The sequence below is a fragment of the Carcharodon carcharias genome, chromosome 10 (assembly GCF_017639515.1).
Source record: "Carcharodon carcharias isolate sCarCar2 chromosome 10, sCarCar2.pri, whole genome shotgun sequence".
Taxonomy (NCBI): Eukaryota; Metazoa; Chordata; class Chondrichthyes; order Lamniformes; family Lamnidae; genus Carcharodon; species Carcharodon carcharias.
This window is the reverse complement of record NC_054476.1, coordinates 118,804,301-118,823,512: the sequence shown is the minus strand read 5'-3', so window position 1 is coordinate 118,823,512 and position 19,212 is coordinate 118,804,301. Positions and strand designations below refer to the sequence as shown.

General features: G+C 42.5%; 1 protein-coding gene across 9 annotated transcripts in view; it reads right to left on the bottom strand.

The window, feature by feature from the left end:
• Positions 1-19,212, bottom strand: part of LOC121283061 (rab effector Noc2-like) — a 238,999-nt gene that overhangs the window by 56,501 nt on the left and 163,286 nt on the right. The window lies entirely within an intron of this gene.

The following is a 19,212-nucleotide window of genomic DNA, read 5'->3' as shown; positions in this document are numbered from 1 at the left end:
TGAATTTAAACCAGGATATAAATAGCAGTCTCAATTTTGATTATGCACTAAAGTAGATACAATTCTGATGTCATGCTGTGTTGATGTACCAAAAGCTTGAGAATCCTGGGCCTCATCAAAATAAGTGTTAGAAACTAAAAACTGGGAGTGATGCAAAAGAGGGTGCTGAATCACTATCGCCCATTTTATTACTCTTGCAGAATTTAGGAATGAAACTCTTATTTATCACTAAGAAATTGCTTAAAGAAAGGTTTTACAAATATTTACTCCATCCTAGGTTCACCCCATTCTGTTTAAAATCTAGCAGAAGGTGGTCACACTCTGGGATTAAAATTTCTCTGTGGGGAGGATTCCCGATCATCCATTGTAACTTTGACAAAAGAATCCATTGAAATCCCAGAGAAGCAGCATAAAGGGCTTTTACCATAAAGGGCCTTTATAGAAACCCAATCCTATGACTTAAGTGCTTCTGGAAATGATTTCTCTCAGGATATTGCTGTCACACGCTTTTTTAGCTGTTGGAGTTCCTTAATTACAAAATACTAACAAGGAGCAGGAGTAGGCCATTTAGCCCCTCGAGCCTGCACCACCATTTAATAAGATCATGGTTGATCTGATAGTAACCTGAAATCTACATCCTACCTACTCCTGATAACCTTTCACCCCTTTGCTTACCAAGAATCTATCCATCCCCACTTTAAAAATATTCAAAGGCTCTGCTTCTGCCATCTTTTCAGGAAGGGAGTTCCAAAGAGACTCAACCATCTGAGTGAAAAAGCTTCACCTCATCTCTGTTTTAAATGGGTGACCCCTTATTTTTAAACCGTGACCCCTAGTTCTAGATTCTTCCACAAGAGAAAACATCCTCTCCCCATCCACCCTGTCTAGACCCCTCAGGATCTTATATGTTTCAGTCAAGTTGCCTCTTACTCTTCTAAACTCCAGCAGATACAAGCCTAGTCTGTCAACCTTTCCTCATAAGACAGCCCACCCACTCCAAGTATTAGTCTAGTAAACCTTCTCTGAACTGCTTTCAAAACATTTACATCCTTCCTTAAATAAAGTGACCAATACTGTACACAGTACTCCAGATTTGGTCTCACTAGTGCCCTGTACAACTGAAGCACGACCTCCCTGCTTGTGTGTTCAATTCCCATCGCAATAAATGCCTGTTTCTCTCACACCTCAAACCACAATTAGAGCTTTTAAAAAATACTATTTCCACATTAATTCAGTACCAATGTAATGCAGCATCATATGGAACCTGTGCATAGGCTATAAATTTGCAGTGTACAATACAATTTGTATGAAAGCTCCTGGGAGAATGAGGAACAATCGATTTCTTGAGTTCAGGCTGTACTGAATTTTTGCACTATGTACAAAATCAACAACTCAATCTACATTTTTCTTGAGCTGCTGGTACATGTCCAAAAGACATGGGGATAGTGTCGTTAGCATAGAAAAGGCACATGCCATTTGTGGTATATGCTGAGTTGGTACCAGGGAAGTCAGAGCAGCAAGGTTATATTTGCTACAGAGCTGAATTGATTTGTAAATGTAGTGACTTCTTTGTAGCCACTTGCCTAACATCAATTGATTGCACTGTGAATATCTTGACAGAATCAACATTGGACCCTCAATTTCACCATTGTTACAGTCAAGATACCAGGGCAAATGCATGCAGATTTAATGAAAGAAAAACAAATCCTACATTTATACAGCTCCTGTCACGATGCCCCAAATTACTTTACAGCCAATTAAATACTTATGAGTTGTAGCCATTGATATAATGTAAACAATGTTATCAAATGGCAGAGCAGGCTCAAGGGGCAGAATGGCTTACTCCTGCTCCTAATACATATGTTCATACGTCATTCTGGAAGGATGAGATGAGCTGGGCTTTATGGCCTTTGACATCCATAATTATTTTGTGAACAGAAATTGGAATCATGGCTGGAGTTCTGTTTATTTTGCTGCTAACGTACATTTGCTGTGACCAGACTTTGTGGGGTGAAATTGCCAGGAAAGGACTGCGTAATGGGCTCATAGTGAATCAATAAACTGCTTTACATAGCACATGATTTTCAAGAGTCTTTTTCATTGACTTCAATCTTTTCCTTTTGTCTGCTTCCCTTTTATCTTACTTGTGCTTTTATGAGTTTTTTGAGGAATGAAATATTGTGATAAAGTTGTGTCGCATAGTAGATATTGAAAATGATTGTAGTGAGAAACAACATCAGCAGAATCTTCAGACTTGCTGATCAAGATAACACAGATGCTATTGTGTGAACCACATTCAGTCTTTGTCCTCTTAAAAGTTGTATCACACATAGACACCTGAAGGCTCCAATGATTCTCATTGACAGTGAATACCTATGTTGTTCAATCATTCCACGTTTTTGCTCAGGAGTCATTTGATCTTCCGACCCTGTGAGATTACTCTTAAAATAGAATCCAATTATACCCCTTGTATGAAATAATTATATTGAATAGTATCACGCACCCAGGCAGGAGAAAGTCTTCTAATTTTTCTACAGAATGGAAAATATCTTGCGCCGTTTACCTGGGTTGCAAGTCTTGAATCTTTCACCCAAACATGAATTTACTGTTACTGTGATCATATGGTGCAATATACAAAACCTGTTAGTGAGGACTGAGGCAGTCACTGAAATCGGTGTTATCATCTGCACAGTTTTATAAATAACTAATGGGATATTTTCCTATCAAATTAAAATATTGCACAGTGCTGTTAAAGTAAAATTTGTACTAACTGATTTGTTTAATAGTCACAGTTGGATCACCTATAGGGTGCGCATAAACTAACACGGTATAATATCGTTGCTGTTCTTAATATTCATGGCCCATATATATATATTATACCTGATGATATTTGTAACCAGATGCCAACAATGGATGCTATCATTTTACTAGAACATTTCTGTGATTGTTTGGTGAATTGATTGGTGAATCTTGAAAGGGGAGAAAATTTCATGCATGACTGAGTGGGAGGATTCGAGGCGGGGGGAGGCCCAAAAACAGAATAAGGACCTGGGCCCATGATTTCTCTCCCTGGCCCTGGGTACAACAGAAGAATTACATTAGAAAGGAATGAAGTTCAAATGTGATGAATGGGCCTTGCTGGTCCTTGACCTTTCTTATAAAACAGCTGAAGAGCGGCAACTATCTACTTTTGGTAATAATATCCACAAAACTAACCACTCTGAATGGTAAAATAAATAGGGTGTGATGCACTCAGCTGGTCTTTTCTTACCTGTCATTTTCAGATGTTTATATAAATAAAAGCCAGTAAGAAGTCCCATCAAAACCCATATGAATCTTACAAATAGCAGAGGTTCATAAATCAGAAAATAAACAGAAGAACAATTGCTCAACTCTGAGTACTCCTTGCATCGCCTCTGTAGTATGCATGTCTGTCTACTAAAAAAATCATGACATTAATCTTATAGGCCAATGCCTTCAAGAAAGAATTGTTTGTTCAACTTGTCTTTTTATTTTAGGGTAAGGGAAAGCTTTGAAGATGATTGTTTTATTCCAGCACAATTTCACATGCAAGTGATGCAATTATGTGTTTTATCATTATTTATTTCACCTGACTGTGTCTATAAACAAACAAAAAATTGATCCAGCATACTTTCATGAAGTGGTGCCAACTTGAGCAGTTATTGAGCAGCGCCAGAATAGGTTCTACAAATAGCAATACTGTTTTAATCAATTAAAATAATAATCCTTGAAGGTACCCTTTTCAATATTTTGCTTTAAAAGAGATTATAGCTTTAAATTGGCAGGCAGTGTTGGTGGTCTCTGTTACTATACCTAATTTTTGACAGCTACAGCGAGTATTTGAGCTTATTGCACCTGTCCTGATATCATGCAAGGTCATGTTAAAAAAAATTGAGGTTGTAGGTAACCTAAAGTACACAGCTGTGGCAGCTCAGATCAGCACAGGCCCAAACTGAACTGGCAGATGATTATACTGGCATATATTTTCTGCAGATTATTTATTTTAATTCATAATTCTATGACAAAAGTGGAATTCATCAAGATAGTTCCTTTAAGGGCTAATTATTGGAATCTGGAAATAGCTTTCAAAATCATTGATGGAACATATTGGTGGAACATATGAACCTGGTGTTGTGGCATAATTTGATGCATTATTATAATGTGGAAGAGTAGCAAATTTTAACTTAACCTTGCAACACCAGTGGTGCACTTATGGATTTTTTTGACCATTTTTCCACAGAAAGGATCTAGACACAGTTATTTTAAAATGTGTTTATACATTAATGCTTAGTTTGAAAGGGGACAAGCTCCATGCTGAGCTGCAGGTCAGAAGTCATATGAAGAGCGTTTAACCTACTAAATGGAAATGATTTTTCTTAGACACCAAACAATAAATGATTCATTAGTTTTTCTGGCTGCTCAGAAAACACCTCTCAGCTGCTGGATTGAAAGAGCCCCTGATCTCTGTTTGTGAAAGTGGGGGGTTAGGGTAGAAGAGAGACACTCGTTTTGATAGAGAAACTTTAAAACAAAAACAACAAGGGAAAACAGCTTTGCGAAAACAGAGGAAATGAGCTAAGAAGTGCAGGAGGATAACTAGTAGATCTAAAAACAAAAAAAGTGCGGATGCTGGAAATCCAAAACAAAAACAGAATTACCTGGAAAAACTCAGCAGGTCTGACAGCATCGGCGGAGAAGAAAAGAGTTGACGTTTCGAATCCTCATGACCCTTCGACAGAACTTGAGTGAGTCCAAGAAAGAGTTGAAATATAAGCTGGTTTAAGGTGTGTGTGGGGGGGGGGGGGGGGGGGGGGGGTGGGGGGGAGAGAGAGAGAGAGAGAGAGAGAGAGAGAGAAGTGGAGGGGGTTGGTGTGGTTGTAGGGACAAACAAGCAGTGATAGAAGCAGATCATCAAAAGATGTCACAAACAACTGAACAAAAGAACACAGGTGTTAAAGTTGGTGATATTATCTAAACGAATGTGCTAATTAAGAATGGATGGTAGGGCACGCAAGGTATAGCTCTAGTGGGGGTGGGGGGAGCATAAAAGATTTAAAAATATTTTAAAATAATGGAAATAGGTGGGAAAAGAAAAATCTATATAATTTATTGGAAAAAAAACAAAAGGAAGGGGGAAACAGAAAGGGGGTGGGGATGGAGGAGGGAGCTCAAGACCTAAAGTTGTTGAATTCAATATTCAGTCCGGAAGGCTGTAAAGTGCCTAGTCGGAAGATGAGGTGTTGTTCCTCCAGTTTGCGTTGGGCTTCACTGGAACAATGCAGCAAGCCAAGGACAGACATGTGGGCAAGAGAGCAGGGTAGAGTGTTAAAATGGCAAGCAACAGGGAGGTTTGTGTCATTCTTCCGGACAGACCGAAGGTGTTCTGATCTCGCCAATGTAGAGGAGACCACATTGGGAGCAACGAATGCAGTAGACTAAGTTGGGGGAAATGCAAGTGAAATGCTGCTTCACTTGAAAGGAGTGTTTGGGCCCTTGGACAGTGAGGAGAGAGGAAGTGAAGGGGCAGGTGTTACATCTTTTGCGTGGGCATGGGGTGGTGCCATAGGTGGGGTTGAGGAGTAGGGGGTGATGGAGCAGTGGACCAGGGTGTCCTGGAGGGAACGATCCCTATGTAATGCCGACAGGGGGGTGAAGGGAAGATGTGTTTGGTGGTGGCATCATGCTGGAGTTGGCGGAAATGGCGGAGGACAATCCTTTGAATGCGGAGGCTGGTGGGGTAATAAGTGAAGACAAGGGGGACCCTATCATGTTTCTGGGAGGAAGGAGAAGGCATGAGGGCGGATGTGCAGGAGATGGGCCGGACACGGTTGAGGGCCCTGTCAACGACCGTGGGTGGAAAACCTCGGTTAAGGAAGAAGGAGGACATGTCAGAGGAACTGTTTTTGAAGGTAGCATCATCGGAACAGATGCGACGGAGGCGAAGGAACTGAGAGAATGGGATGGAGTCCTTACAGGAAGTGGGGTGTGAGGAGCTGTAGTCGAGGTAGCTGTGGGAGTCGGTGGGTTTGTAATGGATATTGGTGGACAGTCTATCACCAGAGATTGAGACAGAGAGGTCAAGGAAGGGAAGGGAAGTGTCAGAGATGGACCACGTGAAAATGATGGAGGGGTGGAGATTGGAAGCAAAATTAATAAATTTTTCCAAGTACCGACGAGAGCATGAAGCAGCACCGAAGTAATCATCGATGTACCGGAGAAAGAGTTGTGGAAGGGGGCCGGAGTAGGACTGCAACAAGGAATGTTCCACATACCCCATAAAGAGACAGGCATAGCTGGGGCCCATGCAGGTACCCATAGCCACACCTTTCATTTGGAGGAAGTGAGAGGAGTTGAGGAGAAATTGTTCAGTGTGAGAACAAGTTCAGCCAGACGGAGGAGTATAGTGGTGGATGGGGATTGTTCGGGCCTCTGTTCGAGGAAGAAGCTAAGGGCCCTCAGACCATCCTGGTGGGGGATGGAGGTGTAGAGGGATTGGACATCCATGGTGAAGAGGAAGTGGTTGGGGCCAGGGAACTGGAAATTGTTGATGTGACGTAAGGTGTCAGAGGAATAATGGATGTAGGTGGGAAGGGACTGGACAAGGGGAGAGAGAAGGGAGTTAAGATAACGAGGAATGAGTTCTGTGGGGCAGGAGCAAGCTGAGACGATCAGTCTACCGGGGCAGTTCTGTTTGTGGATTTTGGGTAGGAGATAGAAGCGTGCCGTCCGAGGTTGGGCGACTATCAGGTTGGAAGCTGTGGGAGGAAGATCCCCAGAGGAGATGAGGTCAGTGACAGTCCTGGAAACAATGGCTTGATGTTCAGTGATGGGGTCATGGTCCAGGGAGAGGTAGGAGGAAGTGTCTGCGAGTTGACGCTCAGCCTCCGCGAGATAGAGGTCAGTGCGCCAGACAACAACAGCACCACCCTTGTCAGCGGGTTTGATGACAATGTCAGGGTTGGACCTGAGAGAATGGAGTGCAGTAAGTTCAGAGAGAGAGAGATTAGAATGGGTGAGAGGAGCAGAGAAATTGAGACGACTAATGTCGCGCCGAGAGTTCTCAATGAAAAGATCAAGAGAAGGTAAGAATCCAGAGGGAGGGGTCCAGGTGGAGGGAGAGTATTGGAGGTGGGTAAAAGGATCCATTGAACGGGGAGAGGACTCCTGCCCAAAGAATTGAGCCCGGAGACGAAGACGGCGGAAGAAGAGTTCAGCATCATGCCGAGCCCGAAATTCATTGAGGTGAGGGCGTAAGGGTATGAAACTAAGTCCTTTGCTGAGCACTGAATGTTCAGCATCGGAGAGGGGAAGGTCAGGGGGTATAGTGAATACACGGCTGGGGCTGGGATTGGAAGATGGGGTGGGGACGGAGGGACAGGCAGGGGTGGAGGGTCCTAGGTGAGTGTTAGTGTCAATGAGTTGTTGGAGCTTGCGTTCCTTAGCACTTGAGAGAAAGAGAAAAAGTTTCTTGTTGAGGCGTCGGATGAGCCGAAGAATAAAATGAAACTGGGGGCACGCGCAGCTTTGAAAAAGAGTATGGCAGTGCTGCTGGAGGGAGAGGTCGAGTGTGTTCATATGGCGGCGCATGGCACTGAGTGTGGATTTCAGAATGTGACGGGAACAGCAGTCCGAGAAACGTTTTATGTCCCGGAGATACCTGTAATCCTGGGTGGGTTCGAAACATGAGGGGTGGAATTTCAGTTGAAATCCACGTGGGGTAAGTCGGAGACGGAGACAGTCACTGAGAAAGGAGATATGGCTGTGAAAGCGGGTTTTAGTAAACACCTTGTCAAACACCAGGAGAGAAATGGAAAGCAATGAAGGTGAGCAAGGCAAAAGAGAGATTTGGAAATCTTGTCGCAGAGATGAACAGAACTTCTTCAAGGAGGTAGGCATTTCTTGAAGCGCAGTGGCAGTCAATTAAAAACAGAGATAAAAACAAAAAAATTGCGGATGCTGGAAATCCAGAACAAAAACAGAATTACCTGGAAAAACTCAGCAGGTCTGGCAGCATCGGCGGAAAAGAAAAGAGTTGACGTTTCGAGTCCTCATGACCCTTCGACTGAACTTGAGTGAGTCCAAGAAAGAGTTGAAATATAAGCTGGTCTAAGGTGTGTAGGGCGGGGAGAGAGCCCTAGTAGATCCCTTATTTAAGTCAAGTGAGGTGGTCCAATGATCGGGGGTAGCATTGCATATTCTTATGTTGCATCGTCACATGAATAAAAGTTGCATTGCAGGAACTACGTGAATCTTACAACTATTGCTCTATACATTCGCCTCACTGCACAACAAAGTAGTTCAATAATTCAAACCTTGTCTTGCCTCAGTCCGCCTACAGAGAGATTGATGAAATGTATGTGCAAAGGACACATTACTGGTTCCAGTCACAAAAGGGTTCTGTTGTTACATCCCTGCTATTATACAAGTAGATATAAGGCAGCATGTGTTACTCACAAACGTAAGATGTTCACCCTGCCTAAGGGAGCAATTGATGCCACAGAATCCAAAGTATTACAAGATGTATCAGCCAATGCAAGATAAAGCAGGATAGTACACATTATCTCATTCATAATCTCTGCAACTTTGAATGCTCCAATTTACTTTTATTTAGATGGCAGCCAGGACTCGGAGAGAGCATTGTCACCTCAGTCAAAAAAGTGAGAGTTCAAATCCTCAATCGAGACATGGGGGCACAATTAGGCTAACACCCCAGCCTCCAGTGCAGTACTGAAGGAGTGTTGCACTATTAGAGGTGCCAATCGATGTTAAATGGAGGCCCATCTGTCATATTAAGAGGGCATAAAATTCCCGTGACATTATTTTAAGAGCAGGGATTTCCATTAATGTCTTAGCCAACATTTACTCCTCAATCAACATCACTGGAACAGATTCTCAGCTCCAGTACCTCAGTATCTCTGTTTGATCGTGCTATGAGTAAATTAGCTGATGTGTTTCCCTAGTTAACAGCAGTGACTACACACAGCAACAGTAACAAGATAATGTAAAAGGACCACATCTTCTTTCACATATTTATTCTCGGGATATGGGTATCATTCATGATTCAAGCGTTTACTGGCCTTCCATGAGAAGGTGGTGGTGAACCACCTCTTTGGATCACTGGAGTTAGTGTTGTGAAGGTGTTCCCAGGATGTTATTAGGCAAGGGCTTTGCCCCAGTGTCAATAAAGAAAGCTGATATATGTCCAAGTCAGGACGGTTACTTGGAGGGGAATTTGGAGGTAATAGGACATTCGTTTTGAATGTAATTGTTCAAACTCAATATATAAGACTCATTTCTTCAGACAATTTTACTTTCCATGCAATATAATGTTGCTTCATAATTTTTCAAAGTATATCATGTTATGTGCATATTAAAATGAAAAATTGTTCACTTACCAGTACAAACAGAGATATTCTGCAGTTTGGATATTTTGCATTTCTCATATACAAATATAATTGGGATAAAAAGTATTGCACAGCAGAATATTGAGCAATTAATTGAGCACTAGTCTATATGCTATTCCAATAAGACCACATGGGCATTGAGACAGACTTACATTTATTGAGCATGTTTCATGACTACAGGATGTCCCAAGGCACTGTACAGCCAATGAAGTACATTTAAATTGTAGTCACTGTTGCAATGTAGGAAATACAGCTGCTAATTACACATGGCAAGCTCTTACAAACAGCAATGGATAATAGCCATAGTTTTTTTTTTAAATGATGTTGATTGAGGGATATAAATTGGTCAGGACACCAGGGATAACACCACTGCTCTTGCTCAAAATATCACCCTGGGATATTTTGCGCCCACTTGAGCTCACAGAGAGGGTCATGGTTTCACGTCTCATCTAAAAAACGATACCTCTGATCATGGAGCACTCCCTCAGTGCTGCCTTGGAGTGTCAGCCCAGATGTTTTTGCTCAGGCCTCTGGAGTGAGACTTGAATCCATAACCTTCTGACTCAGAGGCAAGTGCTCTACCAACTGAACCACAGCTGACTGCAGTGCTTTCCTACATACATTAAGAGCACCACTGCATCAATTGTTTTCTAGAAATAGTTTCTAGTAAGTCACTACTGAGTGAAGAATAGTGTTTTATAGTAACCAGATCACAGCTTTACCCAGTGAACAGTTGCCTCCAGATCATCATTTCAAACGTTTTGTGTCACTTACTATATAACTGAGTGCACAATACAAATATTCCTTCCTGCATGTTAGAAACAGAATTTTTTTGCACAGCAGAATGCCATTCTGAATTTAGGCCTGGTTTCTTATATCCTCCTCATTTCTCTTTTTGTACTCAATCTCTTGAATTGAACCCCTAATTAAGGAATTATGAAACACAAGCAAAACAGCTGAATTCCAGAGCTGAAGTGAGAGTGACTGCCCTTGCCAACAAGGAAGCATTTGACCAGGTGCAACAGCAAGGAGCCCGAGCACAATGGAGGTCAATGGGAAACAGGAAGTCATACCAAGAACAAAGGAAGATGATTGTGGATGTTGAAAGCCAATCATTTCAGTCCTAGGACATTGCTACAGTTCCTCAGTGTAGTGTCCAAAACTCTTCAGCCGTTTCATCAATAACCTTCCCTCTATCATCAGGTTAGAAGTGTGGATGTTCGTTCATGGTCCATAACTCCTCAGATAAGTGAAGCAGTCTATGCCCGCCTGCAGCAAGACCTGGACAACATTAAGGCTTGGGCTTATAAGTGGCAAGTATCATTTGCGCAATACAAATGTCAGGAAATGACTATCTCCAATAGAATGAATCTAACCATCTCTCCTTGACATTCAAAGTTATTACCATCGCTGGACTTCCCCTGCTATCAACATTTTCTGGGTCACCATTGATCAGACACTTAACTGGCCGAGCCATATAAATACTGTGGTTACAAGAGCAGGTCAGAGGTTGGGAATAATGCAGAAAATATTTCACTTTTTGAATCACTAAAGCATGTCCACCACCTTCAAAGCACAAGTAAGAAGTGTAATGGAACACTCTCCACTTGTCTCTATGAGTGCAGCTCCAATAACACTCAAGAAACTCAATATGATCTGGGACAAAACAGCCCTCTTGATTGGCACCTCATCCATCACTTTAGACATTCATTCCCTCCACCACCGGCACACAGTGACAGCAATGTTGACTATCTATAAGATGCACTGCAGCAACTCGCCAAAGTTCCTTTAACAGCACCTTCCAAACCTTCACAACATTTGGGCTAGCAGTAAGTACGTTCACATGAGTACAGTCTATAATAACCTACATCTGTGAAGAAATTCTGCCAGATAATAGAAGTAAAGGGGTCAATCTTGTTGCTGGCTGCTTGCAACAGGGAAAATGAAGAAATCCCTGCCCCGGACAAAGTGTCAATTGCCACCTTAATATTATTGCTGACTAATGTTTATGATATCTGACGAAGATTTCCTGTACTTATTTGGAAGGCTGTTCAAGCTGCCCTTGCACTGAAGCTGATCTATAAGTGTGGCAGGAGGAGTATGCAGATTCTAGTGAGGCTTTTCTTCAAGAACGAATTGATGGATTGACAAGTCTCTTTGAACAGTTTAATGAGCAGGTCCTGGCCCTGTATGCAAGTCAGGGCAAAGGCAGTTCCAATTTCATTTTCCTCCTTGTTAATGCATTCTTCCCTCAGAAATGGAGCTAGGCTCTTAAGCTGTAAGAGATATCCATATCTGAACACTCTTACATAACTAGCTGTGTAGTCACTGACAAACGAGAAAGTACAGCTTTATGTAGTTATCAAGAAGTTTTCAACTAACCCCTAGAAATTCTTTCATGCTACTAGATTAAAATAACTGTAAAAGCAAAGGCCCCTTGATCCTTTATCAAAAGACTAGCTGCATGGGCCATCTAACAGCCATGATGCTGACCCCACCAGAAATCAAAGGATCAGCTCAGCTCAATTTCGCTGGGCTGGAAAAGATGCAAGTTCCATCAGCAAATGCGGAAATGCTTCTGGGATCTACGCAAAATATGTGGGGAAGGTGAAAGGAAGTTCTTCTGAGGCTGCAGTCGTATCATTTAAAGCCAAACTCCCTCAAAGCAGAATCAGCACGTAGGAGGAAAAAACATGGCTCCAACAGGGACAAGAAAGAAAAGAGAAAAACACTTCTCGTAGGTTGATATAAACATTCTTCAGAATGAAAATGTATACAAGAGGGATGGAACTGATGAAAATGGTTGGCAAGAGATCCCTCAGCACAGTTGTCAGCGGTCTGTGGAAGGATGTGGCACTGGCAGTCACAACCCCCAAATTCCCAGAAACCCCCACCAGTGCAGCAAGAAGTTTATTGACTTCACAAGATCAAGTGTGATGGCAACAAGCTGATATTCATCTATCTTTAACACAGTCTGACAGTGATTTTTTTTTTTTAATTCATTTACAGGATGTGGGCTTTGCTGGCTGGACCATCATTTATCACCCATTCCTAGTTGCCCTTGAGAAGGTGGTGGTGAGCTGCTTTCTTGAACTGCTGCAGTCCATGTGGTGTAGGTACACCCACAGGCTGTTAGGAAGGGAGTTCCAGGATTTTGACCCAGTAACAGTGGAGCAATGGCGATATATTTCCAAGTCAGGATGATGAGTGACTTGGAGAGGAACTTCCAGGTGGTGGTGTTCCCATCTACCTGCTGCCCTTGTCCTTCCAGGTGGTACTGGTTGTGGGTTTGGAAGGTGCTGTCAAAGGAGCTTTGGCGAATTCCTGCAGTGTATCTTGTAGATGGTACACATTGCTGCTACTGTGCGTTGGTGGTGGAGGGAGTGAATGTATGTTTGTGGATGGGGTGCCAATCAAGCAGGCTGCTTTGTGCTAGATGGTGTCAAGCTTATTGAGTGTTGCAGGAGCTGCACTCATTTAGGCAAGGTGGGAGTATTCCATCACACTCCTGATGTGTGCCTTGTCGGTGGTGGACAGGCTTTGGGGAGTAAGGAGAAGAGTTACTCGTCGCACGATTCCTAGCCTCTGACCTGCTCTTGTAGCAACAGCATTTATATGGCTAGTCCAGTTGAATTTCTGGTCAATGGTAACCCCCAGGATGTTGATAGTAGGGGGTTAAGCGATGGTAATGCCATTGAACATCAAGGGGCGATGGTTAGATTCTCTCTTGCTGGGGATGGTCATTGCCTGGCACTTGTGTGGCGCGAATGCTACTTGCCACTTGTCAGCCCAAGCCTGGATGTGGTCCAGGTCTTGCTGCATTTGGACATAGACTGCTTCAGTATCTGAGAAGTCGCGAATGGTGCTAAACATTGTGCAATCAGCAGCGAACATCCCCATTTCTGACCTTCTGATGGAAGGTCATTGATGAAGCAGCTGAAGATGGTTGGGCCAAGGACACTACCCTGAGGAACACCTGCAGTGATGTCCTGGAGTTGAGATGACTGACCTCCAACAACCACAACTACCTTTCCTTTGTGCTAGGTATGACTCCAACCAGTGGAGAGTTTTCCCTTGATTCCCATGGACTCCAGTTTTGCTAGGGCTCCTTGATGCCACACTCTGTCAAATGCAGCCTTGATGTCAAGGGCAGTCCTCACCTCGGGAATTCAGCTCTTTTGTCCATGTTTGTACCAAGGCTGTAATGAGGCCCTGGCAGAACCCAAACTGGGCATCAGTGAGCAGGTTATTGCTAAGCAAGTGCTGCTTGATAGCTCTGTTGATGACCCCTTCCATTACTTTACTGATGGTCGAGAGTAGACTGATGGGGTGGTAATTGGCAGAGTTGGATTTGTCCTGTTTTATAATTTACAGGAGAAAGCTGGGCAATTTTCCACATAGCCGGGTAGACGCCAGTGTTGTAGCTGCACAGGAACAGCTTGACTGGGGGGCATGGCAATTTCTGCAGCATAAGTCTTCTGTATTATTGCCAGAACATTGTCCGGGACAATAGCCTTTGCAGTATCCATTGCCTTCAGCCATTTCTTGATATCACATGCAGCGGATCGAATTGGCTGAAGCCTAGCGTCTGTGATGCTGGGGACGTCCAGAGGAGGCCAAGATGAATCATCCACTCGGCACTTCTGACTGAAGATTGTAGCAAAAGCTCCAGCCTTATCTTTTGCACTACTGTGCTGGGCTCCTCCATCATTGAGGATGGGAATATTTGTGGAGCCTCCTCTTCCAATCAGTTGTTTAATTGTCCAACGCTATTCACGACTGGTTGTGGCAGGACTGCAGAGCTTAGATCTGATCCGTTGGTTTTGGGATCGCTTAGCTCTGTCTATCACTTGCTGCTTACACTATTTGGCACGCAAGTAGCCTTACGTTCTAACTTCACCAGGTTGACACCTCATTTTTAGGAATGCCTGGTGCTGCTCCTGGCATGCCCTCCTGCACTCTTCATTGAACCAGTGTTGATCCCTGGCTTGATGGTAATAATAGGGGAGATAGTATGCCAGACCATAAGGTTACAGATTGTTCACGTACAATTCTGCTACTGCTGATGGCCCACAGTGCCTCATGGATGCCCAGTCTGGAGTTGCTCGATCTGTTCAAAATCCATTTAGCACGGTGACGGTGCCGCACAACATGATGGAGGGCATCCTCAATGTGAAGGCAGGACTTCATCTCCACAACAACTGGGTGGTGGTCACTCCTACCGATACTGTCAGGGACAGATGCATCTGCGGCAGGCAGTTTGGTGAGGATGAGTATGTTTTTATTATTTTTTCCCCCCTCTTGCTGGTTCCCTCACCACCTTCCGCAGACCCAGTCTAGCAGCTATGTCATTTAGGACTTGGCCAGCTTGGTCAGTGGTGGTGCTACCGAGCCATTCTTGGTGATGGACATTGAAGTCCCCCACCCAGAGTACATTCTGCGCCCTTGCCACTCTCAGTGCTTTCTCCAAATAGTGTTCAACATGGAGAAGTACTGATTCATCAGCTGAGGGAGGATGGTACATGATAATCAGCAGGAGGTTTCTTTGCCCATGTTTGTCCTGATACCATGAGACTTCACAGGGTCCAGAGCTGATGTTGAGAACTCCCAGGGGACCTCCCTCCCAACTGTATATTACTGTGCTGCCACCTCTGGGATGGTGATATTATCTGTAAGATATGATTCCGTGAGGATGACTATGTCAGGCTGCTGTTTGACTAGTTGTGAGACAGCTCTCGCAATTTTGGCACTACCCTCCAGATGGACATAAGGAGGACTTTGCAGGCTCAACAGGGCTGAGTTTGCCATTGTCATTTTCGGTGCCTAGGTTTTGTGACTTTGTAGCGGTTTGATACAACTGAGGGCATTTAGGAGTCACATATAGACAGGTAAGGATGACAGATTTCCTTCCCCAAAGGACTTTAGTGAACCAGATGGGTTTTTACAACAATCAACAATAGTTTTATGGTCATCATTAGACTTTTAATTCCAGATTTTTATTAAATTCAAATTCCACCATCTGTCGTGGAAGGATTCAAACTCAGGCCCCCAGAGCATTACCCTGGGTCTCTGGATTACTAGTCCAGCGACAATATCACTGCGCCATCATCTCCCCTTGTAAAGATAATAGTTTTGTTTCAATTTTATTCAAAACTATCTTAAACATTTATTAATAAAATAAATGGTTTTAAGCACATACATAGGTCTACAAATTACTACTATGATAACTCCTAGCTCCCCTAATTAATCTAACTCCCAGTTACACCTCTGTTAAGGCAACAGGAAGACAACACAGATTTCACCAGGCCCAGGCAAAGCACACAATACCCTGGACAATGATAAATTAATTAATTAATTCTCTTAGCTTCGGTTTCTGGAGACAGCAGCTTGGTACATAGAGGCTGGAAGCTTTTCACACTTGTTAGATCTTAGTATGCCTTCTTCCATACACATAACCTCATCTCCTTTATACATGTTTCTCCCATGTAAATCCCATTGTCCCAATATGTATTTGCAACTTTACTTTTTCCATAATACAATACTTACTATGTCAGTAACCTTTGGGAATAATAAACACACTATTTGGCTTAGCCTCTTATGGCTAGGTGTAATACCTTACCATCTCTTTGAAATTCACTACTCAGGTTTATCTAAAATTGCAAATGTTCTTCACACTGCCCATTCTAAAACTTCAACCATGTTTACATATATAGCATTTCAAACCTAGCTTCCCTTCTGATACAAAGCACGTAAACCAGCTATCTGTAATTCAATTAAAACCCACACACACAAGCCTACACACAGAAATCAATCCAAATCCCACTATTAACCCACCTTTACAATAAATTACAATAATATTATGAAAATTATTACAATTTCATGACACTGCACACACAAGTCATCCAAGTTTCCCCACCACATGGAAAAGAGCAGTTGTTATAGCAAATTGGCAACCCACTGATCATATAATTATCCCGCATGCTTGTCAGCCAATTATTGTGGCAGAATTCTTCACGATAATTAGGTTTGCTAATATGTGAAAACACCTTAACACCATTCATTTGGCTTCTTAGCTACTCTGCTTTCTACACAAAACAGCATTAAACATGGATCAAAGAAAATAAAAATCACACGGCATACCCTACTTGATCTCAGTAAAACAATTCAATCATAACGTTCCCGTTGGCAAACTAAATTGCTCTGGGTACACCAATGCTGCCATCAAGTGGTTCTACAGTAACATACCCACCAAAGTCCAGGTAATGAAGTTAGACAGGAAGATTAATATTAGAGATCGTTTATTATTCCTAATTATGATCAGTAAAACAGATCTCCATCTAACAATACCACTTTAGGCCTCAACTTCTGAATTCATTAAATAAAGTTTCTCAAAAGTGACCTATAAAAATAAGCAAGAAGTTGAAGACAAGTTTGCTGATACTTACAATTGGACTCCAAAATCCTAGCATCCTAAATATTGGTTTCAGTTACTTCAGTGAAAACAAATTGATTTCAGATTGTGCCAAAGAATCACAACATATTAGACCCACTTACTCAAGTCTAACATCAACAATTTCAAAGTATTTAAAAGGAAACACGTCTAAATGTAAAAAAAAGACATATTTTGTCGAAGCTTTTTGTCTTGCATTCATCAGGACAATTCGTAAGAAAATACCAATGTCGGGGAAACAACATATTTACACTGTAAGAGAGTGCCGATTGGTTGGCACTACCAAGGTGCTGTCTCCAGGAACCAAAGCTAAGAGATCTATCTGATTGATAGATGCATTGCCATGGAGAATGCACCCGTTGATAGTGACTGACCGTTAACTACCAAGCATTGTTTGAAATTTAAACCATGCAGCTTGAATCTGACTGGTCAAGACAGTGGCCTGGGGAATGAACCAGTGAACGGCTGTCACTTATTTTGTTCAGCTGCAACAGGCATAATGTGTGCACATGTTTTCTTTTCTGCAAAGAACAGGGCCCTGTGTATTAATATGTGGTTAAATCATTTCATGTTGTATAATCAAACAAATTCATGAACGTTCAACCCTGAAAAGTACCCAGTTCTACCTCAGATTACCCTGGAAGGGCAAGGTATCTCAAAACTCTGAATTAGGTACAGTTAGATGTTTCATGCTGCTACTATGCAGCAGTAACAGGACTGGTATTCGCCACTAACAGGATGTTGCTGTCAAGCCAAAAAGACGTTCTGTCTATCACACAAATGAGTAATGTGATATATGAAATTCAGCGCCACTGTAATGCCAGGTATGTAGGCCGTGTCCCCCAAAGATCATATCAAACAGCCTGTCCATTCCACAACAGGCAAGGTACAGACTGTACCCAACCAGCCCTTGCTTGCAAAACACATTAGATGCAATTTCACGATTGGCAACATATGCAAAATAATCTCCAGTGTGCTAAGAGTAACACTGGCAACCAATTTAAGATTGTCAGTCGAGCTCATAGTACGGTGCATTTGCGTGTACTAGAGACTACATATATTAACATACAGGGCCCTGTCTTTTGCAGACAGAAAGAACATATACACATTGCACCTGTTTCAGCTAAACAAAATAATTGAGAGCCATTTGCTGGTTCTTTCCCCAAGGCAATGTCTTGACCAGTCAAAGTCAAGCTACCTGGTTTTAATTTCAAACAGTGCTTGGCAGTTAACTGTCAGACACCATCAACTGGTGCATTCTCCATGGCAACGCCTTTACTAATCAGAGTCCACTTACCAACCAATCAGCACCCTTTTCTCATACAGTATAAATATGTTGTTGCCCCTGACATTGGTATTTTACTGTGAATTGTCCTGATAACTGCAAGGCGAAAAATCAACAAAAAATCTTTTTTTCCCTGCAATACTCAAGCTCTGTACTACCAAACGACTAAACGTAAAAAGTATTTTTCCACTGACATTGCTAAAACACCACCAAAAACTTACATTGAAAGTAAACTGAAACTGGTCCCTGTTACTACAATCTGAGCAACCACAAGGCAAACTCAATAAACACTCAAGTGTTGATGCCTGTTTGCTTCTGAAAGAAATATCACTCGACAATTTTGATAATGTATCTCAATTGCTTAATATCTAAAAACATCTGATTCAAAAGATAATCTATGGCCAGAATTTTTCGCTCGGCATGCATCCAATGTGGTGTCTTTATGTATGATCAGGCTCAACAACAAACCACTGGAAGCTGTCAGCAAATTCCGCTGCTTTGGATTTATGGTGACAGACAACCTGTCTCTTGACAAAGTGCTCACACATTGGATAGGCAGGCACCAACTTTGGCAGGCTAACAAAACGGTCATGGAGAAACAAACTGACCGGCAGGACAAAGATGCTGATCTACAAGGCATGGGCATCTTCAGCACATTGCTGTATTGCTCGAGTGTAGAAAGACACATGATGACGTCATTGCGCACTCGCGCGATATTTCGGTCGGCGAGTGAGCGCGGGAGTCGGCAGCGCGCCCATCAATAATTAACAGGCCTATTAAGGCCATTAAAGTGATAATTAAATGCAGCTTTTCACTGCCTGTCGAACCTTACGGTTGGCAGGCAGGCGAATCCAACAGGAATTAAAAATAAAATTAAAAATGTTGAAATCTCATTTTTAACATGTCCCTGCTCATGTGACAGAGTCACATGAATGGGCATGTTTTTAATGTTTTTAAATTCTCTATTTTTAAAAAAAATCTTCAGCTCCCTGAGGCAGCTCTGTGCCTTCAGGGAGTTTTAAGTGTGTGCATCCGTATGCATGCGCAAATGT